A 19,946-nucleotide genomic window follows, 5' to 3' on the forward strand; every position below is an offset into this window, starting at 1 on the left:
TTAGAACACCCATAGTTTATATTATAATAATCTTAAGTGTTCTTGGAAGAAGATAAACCTTTCTAGCCTAATGGTTACTATTGGTTAAAGAGCTCGCCTTTGGTTAAAATATTTAATCTGACATTGTAAATTAAAATACAATTTATATAGAAGTGAAATAAGTATGAAGCATATATATATATTCAAAATTCGAAATTCTAGTTATGAAGTATCTATAGCCTATACGATTTCTGAATTCGGAATTGAGTTGAGTTGAGTTGATTTTGGGTTTTACGTCCCGTTCAGCAATAACAGGAGGTAAGCACTAAAACGCTTGATTGACAAGCCAGAGTAAGAACTGAAAAATAAAACAATATTGAATAGGTCTACAACAAGGGTGGCTAACCTTTCTTAAGTTTGAGCGCTACTTTTCATTTCTGAAATCACTAGCGATCTACTGATTAAAATATAGACTAATAATGAGGACGTAATGGACAGTAAAAAAAAAAAAAAGGAAATACGATTCATAAAATTAAGATTATTTAAATATTTAAAAAACTAATTAATTCATTTTGATTTTCTCAGAAACGTTCATTTGTTATCAGAAACTAGCAATCAGTCCATCGAGATTGGTATGCTTGATTGATACAAACAGTAAGACAGACCAACGTGGGCTACCTCTCACAATTACTTGTAGACTAGTAGACCATGGTTGATGTGTCCATCTCTGGTCCCCAATAAATTTATGTGGAAGAATTATTGCAAATACTGTATTTAATTTTAGGTTTATAATGACTTGTTTCGAAGATATGGACAAAGGTTTCAATCAAGGACGTGCCGCTTCTGATGTATGCGGTCTAGGTTTCAATTCTCGGTGCTAGTCGGTTTTATCTCATTTTAAACTATGGATCTACCTTTGCTTTAGCCGAGGTTAAATTTCATAAATCAAAGCAAACCAAATCGAACGGCTAATTTGTTGTAGTTTTCGTAGTTTGGAAAACTATTCGCATTTCATGAACAGAAAATGGGGAAAAGATATTTCTTTCCTTTTTGTCAACAGAACAGATCACAGGACGACAGGTATAAGCAAATTCTTAGCAAAACCTGTTTTTTCCGCTTTCCTTCCAAGAAGCTGGCAGCGAAGAAGGGTTGGAAGCGGTGACCTATTCATTCCTTTGTTTCTCTACGGGGGGCTATACCTGGCTTGCATGCGATAAGTTGAACATGTGGAACTTATCGCATCGTATCATATGCAGGAGAGATATCATGAGATAAACTAATTTAGATGTGATGATTTCTGAAATTTATCTCTACCCTTGATGATTTATCATAACGTCTAAACGGCCTCTAACTGTCAAGTAAGCGTTTCTTTAAGCTCGAGTCAGCTCCGCTCCCCTTTTCCGAGCAGCATTTCTGATGTTATCTGATCTTGCTCCAGGCGGTAAGACTAACACGTTCCTATCTCAGGGGGACACCATGAAAACAGACATATTTAAGAAGGTTTAAAAGAGGCAACATATTACCATAGACCATTATTTATCTTTGAAAAATTTCAAGTCGATTCAACCCAAATCAACTAATATCTAATATGAAATATGCAGTTTTTATATTTTATAAGCATTAATTTGTTTGACTTGGTACCAACTTCATTTGTTGTTGTTGTTGTTGTTGTTAAAGATAATATTAATGAATTATATTCTGATTTCTAGTTTTTTCTTTTAAGGTCAGTTAATAGTTTTATTTTATTTTATTTATTTATTTATTTATTTATTTATTTTATTTTATTTTATTTTATTTTATTTTTTATTTATTTATTTATTTTTTTTTTTTGAAATCGGTTATTCTCCTTTTAAGTTTGTTTAATGTTTCCACTTTTTCCTTACCTCAGTAGTTTAGGTAGGTGCCAATACATATGCTATTTTCTGATTTTAAAAAAAAATTGCAGGAATAAGATATGCACTGGTCCATAAGTTTCTTAGGTTTTCGCAGCACCTTTCAATATAAAAAAATGCAATTATTTATTTTCTTTTTACCCTCAATTCACGTCAATATATTTACTTTTAAACACGACAATGCACATTACATACACGTACGATTGTGTCCTTAAAAAAGACAACTTCTGGATTGTCCGGAGTTATTTCAAGCACAGCTAAAAATACAATAACTGCATGACTAGAATAAAATATACGCTGAGAAAAGTATGCTATCTCTGATAGAACTCTTTAGATATATGCTATTAAACAGAAACTAAACAAAAGTATAATTTAATAATCCGCGGCAAAAAAGTAACGCTAAGCTCTCTATCTGCCATAACACTGAAAAATGGCACCTGGGACGATATTTGTTACAACAATAACACAACCCTACCTGGTGAAAATGAAATGAAAGTCTTCATTTAACGTCCCATGAAGGAGTTGAAGGAAAGGATGATCGAAGTTTAATGCACATATAGTGTGCTGTTCCCATGCCGTGTCCGACAGGCCACCTTGAAGAGAAACCAAACCCGGTCGTGATTCGGCATCCGCGATCCTTCAAGCGACACCAAGTTTTCCTCCTTGCAATCAATTTTGAGAAATGGTATAGAAAACCGCAACGTCACGTCACGTCATGGCATGGTATGTGTGAATGGTCCCAGCCGTGGAACCCTGTGTGAATCAGCTTTAATTTGAATGATGATAAAAGAGTTGGTGAAATGAGTATGTGAGAGGAAAGGGGAGTATCCCGAGAAAACCCATGAACAAGGTGTTCTTCTCCACAAACTTCCTTAGCCGGGGATCGAATCAAACACCTTCCACACCAGAGGTAAGCCCTCTACCACTGAGCCACTATAACACCAGCCCTAGTTGGTGTTAAATCAGCAAACTACATGGTAATATGTTTCAATAGAGCCGCTCTGTGCAATTATTTAGGGTTCACAGTATCCCTAATTTCGCAGTACCACTTAACGTGAAGAATTATGAACTTGGGAAAGGTTATGAAAGTAGTTCTCCGCATGAGTAATATATGGCAGATACTCTTTTATGGGAAGAAATGTTGTTCTGTTCTTCCATCTGCAGGGAGCAGGAAAATTCGGTGTAAGAAAATTCGGTGTAGGAAATTTCGGTGTAAGAAAATTCGGTGTAGGAATATTCGGTGTACAGAAAATTCGGTGTACGGAAGACTCGGTGTGGGGAATGTTAGGTGTAAAGAAAGATTCGTTGTAGTAGGCCGTAGGATTTCTTAAAAACTCAACTTTGAGGATAAATGAACGTATTAGTTTTAAGTTCAAACTGAAGTAGATCGTAGGATTTGTTAAAAACTCAACTTTGAGGATAAATGAGTGTATTAGTTTGAAGTTCAAATTTTGTGTAGAACGTACTTTTACTGTCTACTATCATTTTTACTGTTTACTGTCTACTTTATATTGCTTTATATTGAATTGCGTTCCTGAAATTATTCGAATTCTAGATTTCGAGGGATTTTAACATTTTATGGCCCTTACATGACGAGAAATTTGTCCTCCAATCAGACATTTTAGTCCTCAAAGTCCTCCAATCAGACACCTTAGTTTGTTTACCTTAAGGCAAACAAACTAAGTGTCTGATTGGAGGATAAGTCAACTATTTGTACAACTATTATCTGATAAAACAATCCTGCTTTATATTGCTCTTTCCACCTACACTTTTTTGATAAATATATTTTTGCATCTTACATATGTATATACAGAGTGATTCTTTGAAAACTCACGGATTTCATTTGACTCTAGAATTTCTAACTGAAGTCAGATTTTCATGCGGTTTGCTGCAAATCATCAAGGAGGGATGAAAAATTTATGGGACTATGTTTACTGGTTTAAATTCGTCCTGGGTAATATAGAGCAGGCCGCAAGAAGAATAGCAAATATTCGCCATTGTAAGTTACAGTTCGAATGAGATATTGAATATTTGAAGCGAAATCACATGCTGAATTGAGATTTCTTGGGTGACTTAGAGTCGGTACCTGACATCTTTCACAACATCGGCAAAGTTGCGTGTAAATGCCCTTTGCGTAGCAACAACAGGTCCCGTTCTCCAAAAACTTTTTAACGATAACATAACGTTGCTCCGAAGAGAACATTATTGTAACTGTGTCTGATCATATTGGTTCAGTAGCACAGCATAATTCTCAATACAACGGCCCAGCTTCTTGTTTCTTATTGACCGTCGCGAGGTTGCCATCTAACGAAGAAACTCAAATCTCCACACCGCACCTCGCCTAATTCCAATTCGATACAGTGGCGAATATTTGCTGTTTTTCTAGAGGCGTGGCCGATATTACCCCAAATGAATTTAAACCAGCAAACATAGTTCCATAAATCTCCCAACGTTCCTTGATCATTTGCCACAAATCGCATGAACATCGGACTTCAGTTAGAAATTCTAGACCCAAATGAAATCCGTGAGTTTTAAAAGAATCACCTTGTATATGTTCTATGATGTACTATAGGAAAGGTGTTTTTAGTTGTTCCTATAACTATTCTCTGAACTTATAATTGTTTTATTTCTGAAAAAAAATGTCAGTTTCATGGTGTGATGAAAAGTAGTTTATAGTAATATCCCGCGAAAGACATGTAAGAGGTAGTGGACTGAAGGCAAAATAATAATAATAATAATAATAATAATAATAAAAATAAAAAATAAAAAAAATAAAAATAAATAAATTTGCTTTTCTTGAAATAGGAAATAACATTTTATTCGTTACATTTTATGGTTTTCGTTTTCACAATATGAAGTATCGTAAATTATCGTAAGTGGTAATATTCATAATGTATTACACCGAATCTACCTTACACCTAAATTTCCCCACACCGAGTTTTCCGTACACCGAATTTTCTGTACACCGAATTTTCCTACACCGAGTTTTCTTACACCGAATTTTCCTACACCGAAATTTCCTACACCGAATTTTCCTAGACCCCCATCTGCAGGGTCCTTCACAAGCTGGATAAAAGAAAGAATGCAGTGAAATTTTTCGTGCTCGTTGGAATGTGAAGTACGGCTGCTTATTCACCAGGTATTGTAGCATGGATGTTAGAGGACAGTATGTCATGCGTATGTAAATGTGTAAGGGAAATTACAAGAAATGTAATGATATATGGAAAATATCCCTAGCCATCGCATAAAGATCAGTACAGGCTTAAGTTCGGTAAGGCTCTTTGTAGCCCTGATACACGAGAAAATAAAGGCAAGGAGACTTCGTTGTAACAAGCTCTCTACGAGGCAACGTTGTCAAAGGCTTCGTCAAGGTCCATGAACTTTGTCAAAACTATGCTCCTGATTTCATGTGCCTTGGTTGTAGGGAGGAAGAGGTTTAACCTTTCTATGCTTTAAATATTTGATACTCTTTCATTTAATCTGTAATGTTTGACTAAGCCTGTTTTGTTTATAACCTTACTGCAGCACTCAATTCTCTTCGTGTTTCATTGTTTCATATTGTAGCTATTTCATCAAGTTTAATGTTTTTGAATTGGTTTCAGTTATTGTTTTTTTAACTTGCTAATTTCTATAAAACGATGAACGTTGTGTTTACATAATAATAATAATGATCAATAAAATGTAGCTATGATGATTGGTGTATGCACATATGTACTTCATATCCTATCAGTTTGTAACACTTAAGTCAAATAGGCGTATAGGATAATGAAATTGGTAACAAACAGGCACTAATGCGAAATTAGGCACACCTTTTGCGAAATTAGGACATACAACTGTGAAATTGGGACCAATTGTATTTTGTACTTCGATGGAACATTACTATATTTCTAAACACGGCAAGAAAACAACAACATATGTATTTTGTCAGGTTAATGTGTACCTCCAAAACAATCAAGACTGCTGTTATTTGCCATTTATATATTTGGTAATATATATTTAAATATGCAATTTATTGCGAAATTGGACATACTTTCCCTATATCTATCACGAGGAAATCCATTTCGGGCTAATTCAAACCAGAAGATAAGAAAAATGCCCGAAATAATACGATTTGATTATCCATTTTTACATATGATATCTGGGCCTAGGAACATTTTTTAAAAGGACAAGAGTTGGATGACTGTCTTTATTAAGGCGGATCAGTTGGTTTATAGAAGCCAGAAAACTCGTATTTCTGAAGTTTATATTAACTTATGTCATATTAATTCACCTCGAATTATTTAAAGACACAATCGTACGTGTATATACAAAGTAATGTGAACTGTCATTTTTAAAAGTAAAGATATTGACGTGAATTGAGGGTAAAAACAAAATAAATAATTGCTTTTTAATACAGTATATTGTAAGGTGCTGAGAAAACCTGCCAACTAACAGTATCACAATTGTCAAAATTGAGATTATCTTATCCAAGGAACTTATGGACCAATACCACAGTACATCCAAAAGAGCTGTGTGCATATCTTATTATTGCAATTTGCTTTTTAAAAGAATCAGAAAATAGCGTGTGTGCTGGCACCTACCTAAACTACTGATGTAAGGAAAAAGTGGAAACATTAAACAAAAGAAGAATAGCCGATTAAAAACAGAAAATAAAACTATTAACTGACTATAAAAGAAAAGCTCTAGAAACTAGAACATAATTTATTAATATTATCTTTAACAAAAAAGGAAAAAGAAAGAAACAAATAAATGCTTATAAAATTACCATCGAAACTGTATATTTCATATTAGATATTAGTTGATTTGGGTTGGTACCGACTTGTATTTTTTTCAGATTCCAGTTCATTCCAGTCCAGAAGAAACTTTTACTCCGTTCCTTTCAATAGCAGCCCCGTAGGCATGTGATACTGCTTAAAGCATCCATATTATTCAATTCTTACTCACTAGTAATAGATTAATTAGTAACTTGCATAATCTATGGTCTACGTTAATATGTTGCCTCTTCTAAAGCTTTTCAAAAAATGTCAGTTTTCATGGTGTCCCCCTGAGACCAGAACGTGTTACTCTTACCGCCTGGAGCAAGATCAGATAACATCAGAGATGCTGCTCGGGAAAGGGAGGCGGAGCTGAATCGAGCTTGAAGAAACACTTGCTTGACAGGTATGAAGAAAAAGAAGAACGATGTCCCTCTGAGATCGGATTTAACCACCTAAAGAAATTATATAGGAACTTTCACCAAAAATAGGTTCTAGCAGGCAAAGTAGGCTATTTTTGACATTATTCAATTTGATCAGTTGCTACATTTGCTAATGAAATGTTGACGTTACATATTCTCCCTGAAATATAAGCAAAGAAAAAATATCTTTTACCGAAAATTCGGCGTTATATACGTTAATTTATATAAAAACCGGAAAACAGGAGCACGTTCAGTGAGCTGTCCCCTGTATTTCTAGCTAGTTTAGTCAGTTTGTAACGACAATATTATAACCATGGGACGTCAAACTAGTGTTACGTTCTTCAAGGTTTAAAGTTCTTAACATCTTTCAGATTCTATCGAGAATCAAATTCGTGTATATTTCAAGGTGCAGTTTCCCTATCTATTCAAGAAACGTATATTTCAGCATATAAGGACAAGTATTTTTGCTAACTTCAAATACCTTGCATTTCATTGCAGTTTATTTTATTATAAACCATTGCTTAACTATATTATAGAATTGTTCATAATGTTTGTCATATTATCTTCAACACTTTCAAGTATAAATGCATTATTTTATCATTTTTTCTATAAAGTAAACTAGCAGCGTTCACCCCGCTTCGCTGGGGTCACCCCGGAACGCAATAAACCTTGTTAATTAGATAATTTTTACTTTTTCGCTTTCAAGTGATATGATAAAAACCATAGTAGATTGCAGTAAATGTTAACATTATATCGCCTGTCATTTATGTTAACCCGCCCCGCTTCGCTGCGGTCACCCCAACCCGCCCCGCTTCGCTGCGGTCATCCCGGAACGCAATAAACTTTGTTACTTAGATATTTTTTACTTTTTCGCTTTCAAGTGATTTATAGCGCCTGTCAGTTATGTTAACCCGCCGAGTCACAGGGTCATGCGGGTTGCATATAAATACGTTTATTTTTATACCTATGATGAACTAATAACAAAGGATTTGTACGTATGGACACCTGAATGGTCAATTATCTCAAGACACTGGTAATTGAAAATTAAAGTGATATGATAAAAACCATCTAGGGTCCACATCCTAACAACCCCCCAAAAATGAAAGAAATCGGTTCAGCCGTATTAGCGTGATGAGCGAACAAAGGATTTTTTGTACGTATTGACACCTGATTGGTCAATTATCTCAAGACACTGGTAATTGAAAATTAAAGTGATATGATAAAAACCATCTAGGGTCCAAATCCTAACAACCCCCCAAAAATGAAAGAAATCGGTTCAGCCGTATTAGCGTGATGAGCGGACAAAGGATTTTGTGCGTTCTCTTTTATATATATAGATGTAATGCCATATTGACATTTTGCACTATGCTCTCTGGTTCGTTAAGAACTGAAGATGAGTATTTTATATCTACACGAAAAGTAAAATTAATTATTTAGTTCTAAAATGAAAGATAATGGAAGCCAATGTGCTGACCACACATAAAACAACTGAAATCAGTCTCCTTGACCATAGCTAATTATGGACTACAATTGAAGGAAATTTAATTTATTTTTGTACTGTAAACTTATTTATAGTTTTTATAAATAGTAAAATCTAGAACAGGTTTACGCGTCTAAAATTCTACTTCATCTCGTTCTCTTAACAATAAATATATAATAAATAATTGCAGAATATCGAATCACACCTTAAACTTTAACCATTTTTTTCCTTTTTACTAGAGTCCTACCTGATCAATGAAAAAATAAACATGAAAAACTAGTAAGACGAAGATTCGAACACGGGTCGCGGGAATGGGAATTCTACACGGATCCAACGACCTACAGAAGAAGATACACAAGTCATCCACTTCATAAATATATGGCGATAAACGTTAAGCTTCACACTGTGGAAGAACTATTTTTTTCCTTTTTGTTAAGTTTTACGATATTTCTGTAGTGTCTTGTGTGCAAAGAGAGAGATCATGCAATTATCGATTTGGTTATGGATTGAGCTTATAAAACCTTTAAAACATTTAATTAAATCGCGAGGTGATGCAAGTAATGTGTACCGATTTCATTCTCGTAGTAAGGGGCAAAAGATACCATCCCGCGGAAAACATTCATAAACTTATGTAACAGATGTGTTTTAGTGTTAATATATTAATAATAAGTAATATTATATTCAAAACTTTTATTCATTACGAAATTAAGTAATTATTGTAATTTCAAAGATATGTAACAGCCAAAGTATATTTTGAATTTTAAATATAAACATTCTTCACCTCCATTGACCAATATTAAGAAATTCGCAAAGGCTCCTTCTGAATACGTTACTTTTCACAAAACTTTTTTTTTTTTTTTTTTTACCATAGAAGAATTGAAATTGAAATGCTATTTGTGTGGTCACATAGAGAATAAAATTTCAAAACTTTACAATTATTACTGGAAATTAATGTTGTCACCTATTTCGCATATAGTTTAAAAGCACATAATTTCTAATATTGATATTTCATTTCTTATCGATAGCATGGAACGTTGTAAATAGTTGTACTGTAAATTTCCATAACTGTTCTGCGAGTGAACCTATATACAATCAAAGGTACTTTTGTCAGGTTCAAGAAAAGTCTAAAATAAGCCTCTTGAAAACGGCTTTTATTTATAAAAGAATGCATAATGATCACTTTTGGCTGTTACAATGGTCTGTCTAAGCAGCTTGAGAAAATTCAGTGTAGTATAAGAACAAAACATGCTCTTTTATAGGGGGACGGGAGACATAACGGCGTATCGGTATTTTTTGAACTGTACCTAGGTAATTTACTGCAACCCAACGATAAGTACCTAAACAAGATTCTCAAGGATGAAGGGATGTTATGCTTGAGTAGCGTTCTTATCAGTTGAAAAGGAACAGTGCTGTTGTGTGTCATTTCTTTGTTTTTGTTCCGTGGCATATAACAATTGGGATTTTTCTTTTGTCAAGATAAGTTATTTATTGCACATTTTAAAACTATTGATATGTTGAAAGAATATTTCTTCTGTGTTTGTTAATTGTTATGTGTTGTTGAGGTTATAACAGAGATATTCGTTGATTTAACACTACAACGCATCTGGGGCAAAACGGTATTGCAATCGCCCCGTTACCTCATTATGCACCGTAAAAGTATTGATTGCGTAGTTTACTATCCAGCTCGAAACATTTCTTATTAATGCTGTGATTGCATAAGCATTTGTTTGCTTCATTTTAGGATGGTCCGCACATAAAAGGAAATCATTGAGGCAAAATTGTGAGGAAGAAAAGATGAAGGCGGCCATCAAGAGTGTAATACGTGGTGAAATGCGATATTATAAAGCTTCCCTTCAGTTCAACATTCCCCAGACTACGCTAGAGCTTCGTTGTAACAAGGAACGAGAAAACCCTGTATCTTTCCAGAAACAAATGGGACATTTCAAGCCTGTGTCTTCCGATGAACAGGAGTGCGAGTTAGTAATTATTTAGTGAAAATGGAGAGACGACTTTTTGGTCTAATTGGCAATGAACTGAGAGAATTAGCATTTCAATTGGCAGAAACAAACAAAATTCAACAATTTCCTTTCAAAGAAGAAAAAGGCTGGAATTGACTGGTTAAGAGGATTTTTTAAGCGTCACCCTGAAATAACACTTCGTAAACCAGAATCTACATCTGGAGCTCGTGCGATGGAGTTCAACAAAGTACCTGTTTCCAAGTTTTTTGAGCTTTGGGCTGGAGTCGTTGATGAACATCATCTCTCTGCAGAAAATATTTATAAGGTAGATGAAGCCGGAAAACCCATGAATCCTAAAGGACATACAATTGTTGTTGCAGAAAAAGGGAAACGTCAAGTTGGAGCTGTAACTTCAACAGAGAGAGGAGAAACGGTTAGGGCAGTAATTTGTTGTTCAGCTGCTGAAGTTTACATGCCACTTATGATGATTTATCCTAGAGAAAGGAAGCAGCAGGAATTTGAGATGGGCCTTTCACCTGGATCATGGACAGAAGTTAGTACTACTGATGGATTACGAAAGAACTTTTTCTCAAATGGTTCAAGAAATTCCTAATGTTTTCATGAGCGTCTACAAGGAAACCAGTTCTTCTTCTTCTGGATGTTCATAGTACCCACAGTAAACACTTGGACTTAATTTAGCATGGCAAGAGAAAAAGGAGTAATTTTGTTTTGTCTGCCTCCTCATTGCTCTCACCGACTTCAACCGCGTGATGTCGGCTTAATGAGGCCACTCAGCAAGTTCCGTGAAGATGAGGTTAGAAAATGGATTAGAACCAATTACCCAAAAGTTGTTACGCTCCAAGTCACCTCTCAACTTTTTGGCCTTGCATTTTTGCGAGCAGCATCAATGCTGAACGCAATTAACGCATTCAAGAAAACTGGAATTTGGCCTTTCTACATGAACGTGTTTACAGATGAAGACTTTGTACTTGCAGATGCAACAGACATAGGCCTAAACGTCACTGAGTCACTTGAAAATGACAACCCTACACTATCTGTACCAAGCAAATCACTCTTCAAACCACATTCACAAAGCATACAGTCGAATACATCTGCATCTTCGAAATTCCTGGATACTCTTACAAAGAAGAAACTCCACCAACATCAAGTTTTTCTTCCGCTTTGCCTAAAAACATAATAGCTATTCCATAAATTAAGCAAGGGACAAACGTACAAACCGTAAAATGGGTAAAACAGCCATATTGGCTGCCTCTCCGTACAAAAAGGAACGTGAATTAACTCAAGCAAATTTCAAACAGTCAAAACTGTACAGAAGAAAACTTACTACAGCGCTACCAAACTAAAACAAAGGCCTACCGGAAACTGGCCGAAAAATGAAACTAGTTGAATAGTCATCAAGCTCGTCCGATGAAGAAGACGATGACGCAGCGTGTCTTCATTGTGACAATATTTGGTCCAAATCTAATGAGGGCTGGATTTCATGCACGGAATGTTATTAGTGGACTCACAATTCGTGTGCCGGGGTTGTTAGCGATGACGATGAAATTGAATACTATTGTAAATTCTGTTAGAAAAAGCATGAGTCTACCAATGTTTCACACCTACTTCAGACTTAATAGTTGTACTGTATACTTATCTATTTTTGATTTCCTCGTGTGTATTTATATGTAAGGTTCGAATAAGCAGTTTTGTTTAAGTTTTTCATGCTCAATTTCAAAATCTGTTTAAGTTGATTTGATGTCAAGAAATATTAAAATTTAAGTGACAATTATTCGATTTAACCTGAATAAACCTTGTAGTACGATTCCCAATGGTCACACTTTTTTTCTTTTTCTTAATAACCTAATTCAGAATGTAGTCTACGTTATACATTTTGAAGTGGTTACCAGCATCTTTTTTTAAGTACTCATCTTTTGTTATATTTCATTATTGAATCTCATAAATATTTCATAGAATTCAGATTGTGTTATGTAATAGTAATAACATATTGTTGTTTTATACTGATAAGTCTACATTAGAGCTGGATATTATAGATGTAATAGTGTACGGGGCAGTATGGGGTAGGGGTTGACAGAAATTCAATGTTACATTATGTCCCATGTAGGAGGCATAATGCAGATAAGAGCCATTATTGGAATAAGCTAAGCAAAAAGGACCAAAACAGTATTTTTCAAAGGATTTGTTGGTGAAATATTACAATAAATGCTCAACGTGTCTACCGCAAAAAATACTGCAATTGAGCTATTGGTTATCAATTCATAAAAGCAAATGTCTTAGCTTTCTCATTATTCCTCACGTTCCCCTATGTAAAATAAAGAAATAAATAAAAAAATAAAAATTGGTGACATGTGTATAGGAGGCACATAATTCTACTTCTCCCCGGACGCCGAAATCTCTAGCTACGGCTCTTATAACGTATGAGGCAAATGATATTCCGCACAACTGTTACACAGTTCGCTTGTATGCAATTTTTCCAACCAATACGTTAGTGACATTTTTTTCTCTGTACTAAATTTTCTCCATACTACAGGTAGCCATGTCAAGTAGTTTATTTATCTACTAGCATTTTGAACATTTACTCCAAAACCCGATAAATTTCAAGCAGCATCAGACCAGGTACGAAAATTTAGCACAACTCGAATAACACATAACCATTGTGTTTAACTAACACAATCATTTTTATAGTGTGCACAGTAAAAAAAAACTGTGCCAAATCAACACACTCGAGTTGTGTATAATTATACAAGTTTCGTTAACTTTTGACACAAGCCTGGTACTACTTCAAGTCCAGCACACTTCGAAGTAAAATGTTAAAATGGCAGTCGTTAAATCAAGTAATGGACATAATAAGGAGTAATTTTAGTAACACACCATTGATGTTTTATATTCACTTTCCAAATTACTACTTTCAGAAAAACACCTTCTTTCTCTTTATATGGACATGACTCTTACGAAGCATAACAAACTGTGGCATATTTTTTTTATAAATGGTTACAAGGAATGAAATATAGTCGTCGACGAAGTGGAACAGAGGGGACATAGAAACTTATGAAAGCACTTCTACTCATATAAATGTAGTCAGAAAATTCATATACTCACAAAACTATTTTCGTGAAAAGTTTACACAAAATATAGTTAATACTTTATTCGTTACTTGGTATATATATACTTGGTATACCTCGTAAAGCTTTGTTCATATAGTCTATATAAAGCAAAAACAAATTCAAATGTTACTAGATATTTATGATATTCTTAGAAAGCAATATGCAGGCTTAAAATCAATGTATAAGGGTAATTATTTGATACACAGTGTTTTTCGGCGGCTGTGATACCTTGGCTAAGTTGTTATTTAGGTTTTGCAGACAACTGACGAAAGTACAGTTATTGATATTAGTGGATTAATGGCGCACATTCAGCGTGCTAACTGATTTGGTAATTGAAAGTTCAGCGTCCCTTTTTAGCATCAAGGCTATTTGAGACGTAGATCTACAGTTTAAGGTGAAATCCGATCAAATGTAAGACGATAAAAAAAATTAAGACTCTCACACTGGGAACAGAACCAAAGGCATACGCGCCAAGCACGATACTAACTGGCATTGTGTTATTAACAATCCATGGTGTATATATAGAAAAATCACCGTGACGCTGTTCTTATTTGTGCGTTCTTTCGTTCATTCACCTAGTTTTGTAAGAATCCGCGGTGCTATTTTCCATTGCTTAACACTGTCTCTCTTGTCAAGACGGTAACACCAGGCTTGTGTTATCAGCAAGCCCGTAAACTAGATGTTGAAATAACAGGTAAGGTGGAAGCCATGCTGGGACCACTGACCCATATTAAAATCGAGATTTTTTTTTTTTTTTTAACACCATCATATTTTGCTGTGCAGGGAATATGGAGTAACATTGAAATCATCGGTGGTTTAGGACGATTTGGGTTACATTAAAACTTATAAAATACTTTTCTCATTCTCTGTATATACATTATTGGCCTAATTTCCTTATAATTGAATTTCGGTGGGAACATATTTAGCTCAAATCCCATGTTAAGCTGTAGGCCCAAGTCTCATATAGCATCACTAACGGCTGGAAAGGGGTGCTAATCTCAAATCCAATGTACTTTTATGATTGATATGTTTCTGTGTCTCTGTCAGCAGCGAGGCTACATAAGAGCAGATATACAGCTTAAAGTGGAATCTAAGGTCCCCTTCGTTCGCGGTCATTGAGTGGCGTCACTGAGTTGCGTCACTGCTTTGAAAAGACAAGCAACCGACAGCAGGTACCAAGGCTTCTTGTTATTTTCTGTCCCCCCCCCCTTCATTATTGCCCAAGTTATGAGTGGTGTTGCCAGGACACACAGAAATACATGGAACACGCAGAAACACACACACAGCCGTTCATGGTTCGAGATTTCAGTGTCCATTCGGCGACTATCTGGTTCATATAGTTCGTAGAAGCATTTCCACCGTCTCAAGTTATTCCAATTTGAGAAATGGCTGTTAATAGTAAGCAAGCACTTCTTCTTATTTTGCTGCTCAAAAAGAAGAAACGTAGAGGGAAAAAACGAATGTCCGTGCATCCTATGCTATCAACGAGATTGCAAACTGGCCTGTATCATTAATTTCTCAATTTATATTATCTTGTTAGACGCAGGTAATACTCTTCCACTTACCATTATTTTTGTTTATATATTTTTATTACTTACGCCGGTGCTTGTGGTCCCTAGTTCGATCCCAGCTCGCGCCGCGTGGACTTTGTGGTGGACAAACAACTTGCTCGTGGGTTTTCTCGGGGTTCTCCCGTTTCCTCCCACTTTCTTCATTCCACCATTTCAATTACTTCTCATCATCATCGTCTCCTTTAGCCTAACCGGCATAACCGCGGGACGTAAAACTTAAAGATTTCATTTCATTTTTCATTTTTATTACTTAGAGTTCAACTTCATTTCAACACCTACGCTACTAGGCTACATGGGACGTAGATCTACAAACCACAGTACCTGCCACCGGAAATCGAACCCGACTCCTGCAAGGGCAGCAAAGTTCTAAGCACTTAGCCACAAAGAGTCCCATCAATATATATTTGGTTTTGTCAACAACATGTTTCCGTCCTTTACTTCTTTCCTTAATGATTAATAATAATAATAATAATAATAATAATAATAATAATAATAATAATAATAATAATAATAATAACAGAAGTCAGTCTCCAAATAATAATTGATTTAGAAAGTCTATTGGCGTTAATCGTTGGTCGTCGAAGCTAAATAGAATTTTAACGTTCTACTTGCAGTAGACAGTAGTGAAAAGGCGGGTAATTATGGTGTACTGCACTTCCCTCGCAACCCTCTGTGCATGTGCTCCTCAACACCTTGTCACAATATAAATCTACATAAAGTTCAACCGATTATTTTATTCCCTTTAATGAAATTCTTAGTGTTGGAATATTCAAACTATTACGGGCGAAAATTCAAAACGAATTGATTTCATTATTGCGCCAACACATATTGTAAAACTCATCATTCTCTGTAACTATTTCAAACAACAAGAAAAGATCTGAATTTATAGTAATTAAAGTCTTTGTTCACAACATATGTCAAATGAAAATTCATTAAAATTTATACTAAAACGAAATAAAGGTATGCATAAAATGGGTTTTTCATTATTATTGTCTATTGTGTTAAAATTTCCTCCCATCACGGAGGGGTAGTAAACCTGCGACTAGGGCAGGCACGGAAAGATCAAGTGTGCATGTTTCGTCTGATCAGCACCTTTTTTCTTTTCTTTTCTTTTCTTTTCTTTTCTTTTCTTTTCTTTTCTTTTCTTTTCTTTTCTTTTCTTTTCTTTTCTTTCCTTTTCTTTTCTTTTCTTTTCTTTTCTTTCTTTTTCTTTCTTTGGTAGGGATGGCAGTTACTTGAAGGGTGGATGCTATTCCAGGAGAAGCTACGTTAAGAATGAAACATTAAATTCATCTTGAAATGACTACGGGGGGAGGGCATGATTTACACCTGTATGTGGAATATATCGTGGTGTAATATTATCAGGTAACCAAGAAAATTTATGCTGTTTTTGCTGTTTTTGAGAACAGTTACTTTTGTCGCGTTAGTGTAATCAAATTGATTCTGATGACGCTACACAGTATGGCGCTAAATTCGTTATACAAAAACAGAGGGGTGATTCCTGAGAGCAAAACAAAGAACAACAACAAAAAAAAGTTAGAGGACATATAGAACGAAAAGCGTGTCGTTTACGTGTTATAGGCTGCCGAAAGCGTGGAGTTAAATATTGCACAAACTACTGATTGTAGACGTGGTACGGCATGATATCGACAAAATATCCTAACCTGCTCTATCCAAATTTGCAGTTTTCAGATTTGTGGAATGGCGGCACAGGGAATTTCCTGATATTTTATGACGTAAATTGAGTGGACAACAACATGTAAAGGACATTTCACTGCCTGGAAATACTACGTGGCAGGTCAGTACTCATAAACGAAAACAACAGATGGCGGATGAAGTAAAAATTACTGTGTGTGGTTGCATACCTCCTCAAAAAGTACTAGTAAAGTCGTTGTACAAGAACTCACTGAAAACTTTACTTTTCTAGAATGTAAAAATACGTACGGCACAAACCGATAAGTAACAGAAAATAAAGACATTCCGATTGCTGATCTGCTCATATTAACGATATCGCAACGCGTTTGAGAACGCATCTACCTTTACAACTACAGTAATTGAACAAGAACTACAGACAAATAAAGAACGCGTAATAATAATAATAATAATAATAATAATAATAATAATAATAATAATAATAATAATAATAATAATAATACACATAACTGTTTTAGCACATTCATTTCGATCAGTACATCACACAAATGCGACTACAGTACGTTTTTTTCAATCATTGTTCTAAACTGACGGGTGTGAAACAAAATATTCCTTCCATTCACGATATTTGTACGTACTGTAACAGGGGCCGATATTTCTGGATCCAAATCGTATAACTGGACTTCATACAGAAGGTAGTTGTAGGAAGCAAGGTACAGGGGGGAGTCTTTGTTTACATGGAAAGAGGATGGTTGTCAGGACGGACACTAGCAAAAGGTGTTCAAAGTTTCAACCCACCACTTCAATGCAAATGTTACAGCGGCGTCGAAGGGAAAGACGCTGCGAACGCGTTGAAACACTCCTGGCGTTTCCTGAATGCTCCACGCTGCAGCAACAATTTGAGCAACCAAATCCTCCTCTGATTGCGCAGGCGTCGCGCAGATTAGTTGTTTCATATGGCCCGAGAAAAAGAAATCTAAGTGGTTAAGGTCGGATGAGCGAGGTGGACAAGATACCGGTCCTTCTCTGCCGTCCATTTGTTCGGAAAGGATGCGTTGCGACAATTTCGCACCTCCACAGCAAATGTGCTGGAGCACCGTTGTGCATAAACCACATGTTTCGATGAACAGCCAGTGGCACAGTCTCTAGTAGTTCAGGCAGAATCTCTTTCAAAAATATCAATACTCCCACCCGGTTAGTCATTGTGGTAGTAGGTACGGTCTGATGAGAATTATCAACGATTCATGTCTACACATTCACAGCACACCGTTCCTGATGGGCACGAGTTGACATTCCATATGGGTTTGCCTCAGACCACAAATGTTGAGTGTGAGTGTTCATCACTCCATCACGGGAAAACATAGCTTTATCTTTGGAGATAATACGAGATATGAAGCGGGATATATTAGCATCGTTCGCGTAGCCACTGGACAAACTCCCGCCTACGTGGATGGCGTGTAATGCATGCACCCTTTGGACATGGAAAGAGTACATCTGATTTTCGTGAAGCATGTTCCAAACCTGCCGATGATGGGTGTTAATTTCAGCAGTTACTACCCGTGTGCTGGTGGACGGTTTTCTCTGATCTCAAGCAAGAATTTCCTCCTCAAAAGCCACAGTCCATACGGTTCTGTTTCGTCCAGCATTGGGCTTGTGTGCTTCCAGCAATCCTGTTTCTTGTAATCTTCGATCTACACCTGAAAAAGGTTGCGTGGTGTGGAATTCTAAGATTAGGAACCTGTTATCTGTACACCGTTGTGCCACACGGCCATTACCGTCCACTTTCCCGTATGCCAGCTCAATGTCTGCCAATTTGAATTGAATTGAACTTCTCTTTATTTCAGCGGGCGTGGTTCAGCCGGAGGCTGCTCTGCCACCTAACCCTTGTCATCATTACAAAGAAAAGAAAGAAGAAACAAAGACACAAATAAGATATAAGATACAAATAACAACTTAACATGGTACATTGAATAATACTAAGGATAAACAAAACACTCAGTAAATGTAAATGTAAAAAAAAAAAAAAAAACTAATACTGTTAGTGCAATTTCAGTCCAATTTCATACTTTCATGTGTGCCAATGCTTTGTCTCTGGCCTCTAAACAATAATGGGTAATATCAATAAAATAAGTAACTACTCCTGAGAAGACCTGCTCGAGAATCGGAGTAACTACACCTGGAGTAATCTCCTCCCTCAATTTCGTATCAATAAAACAAGCCACTACTCAGGTCTAGTCTGTTCCAGATTTATGAACGTTTACTCGCGCTTCCTCTGCACGTAGCACTGAGTCGTATCAATAAAAGAAGTAGTTACTCATTTCTCCCATCTGTTGGGCGGTCATTTCGTTGTGGGTAACTTATGGCGCAGTATCCTAAACACCATGGAAGGGACAAGTAGCAACGATAGTTTCAATTAAAGTGCATTTGTGGATATTACAAAAGTTCCAGTGGTACTTTCAAAGTCACAGTTACCAGAAAGTAAACGAAGGAAAGCCGAAGCTTTGAAGGCAATTACAGTGAAATGCAACGAAATATCAAATACATCTACAAATGAGACACAAATCCAAAAGAGAATCTTTAATATCCGAGCGAGCATTAAAAAAAATAAAAAAAACCTACTGTAATTTGAAAAAGAAAACGGGAAACAAGAAAGTAATACTGAAACCACGGGAACGAACCTCTTGGAGCTGATGGATGTTGATTGGAATCCAGGAATATCAAGATTAGCACGACAAGTGCATATCACGTGCTGTCCAAGGTCTTGTCCAAGATTGTTTGGCTTTAAGAACGAAATCAGACACTTGGTCCCTTTGTTTACTTTTTAAAATAGTCCAGTCAGTCACGTCATAAAGCACGTCCATCTGATTGCGTTTTTCACACCATACGTGTCCCCTTTCACCTTGGCATAAAAAATATACATTCCCATGTACAGCGTTGAGTTGAGTTGATTTTGAGTTTAATGTCCTTTTCAGTAGCGAGGCTATATGAGACGGGACCCACTGACTAACTTGGAATCCGAACCATATGAGCTTCCGCCGGGAATCGAACGCGGGTCTCTCATGACAAAGGCATGTACGCTATTCGCTTAGCCACGAAGGAATTCTTCCTATTA

The sequence above is a fragment of the Thermobia domestica genome, chromosome 16 (assembly GCF_964235325.1).
Source record: "Thermobia domestica chromosome 16, izTheDome1.hap1.1, whole genome shotgun sequence".
Taxonomy (NCBI): Eukaryota; Metazoa; Arthropoda; class Insecta; order Zygentoma; family Lepismatidae; genus Thermobia; species Thermobia domestica.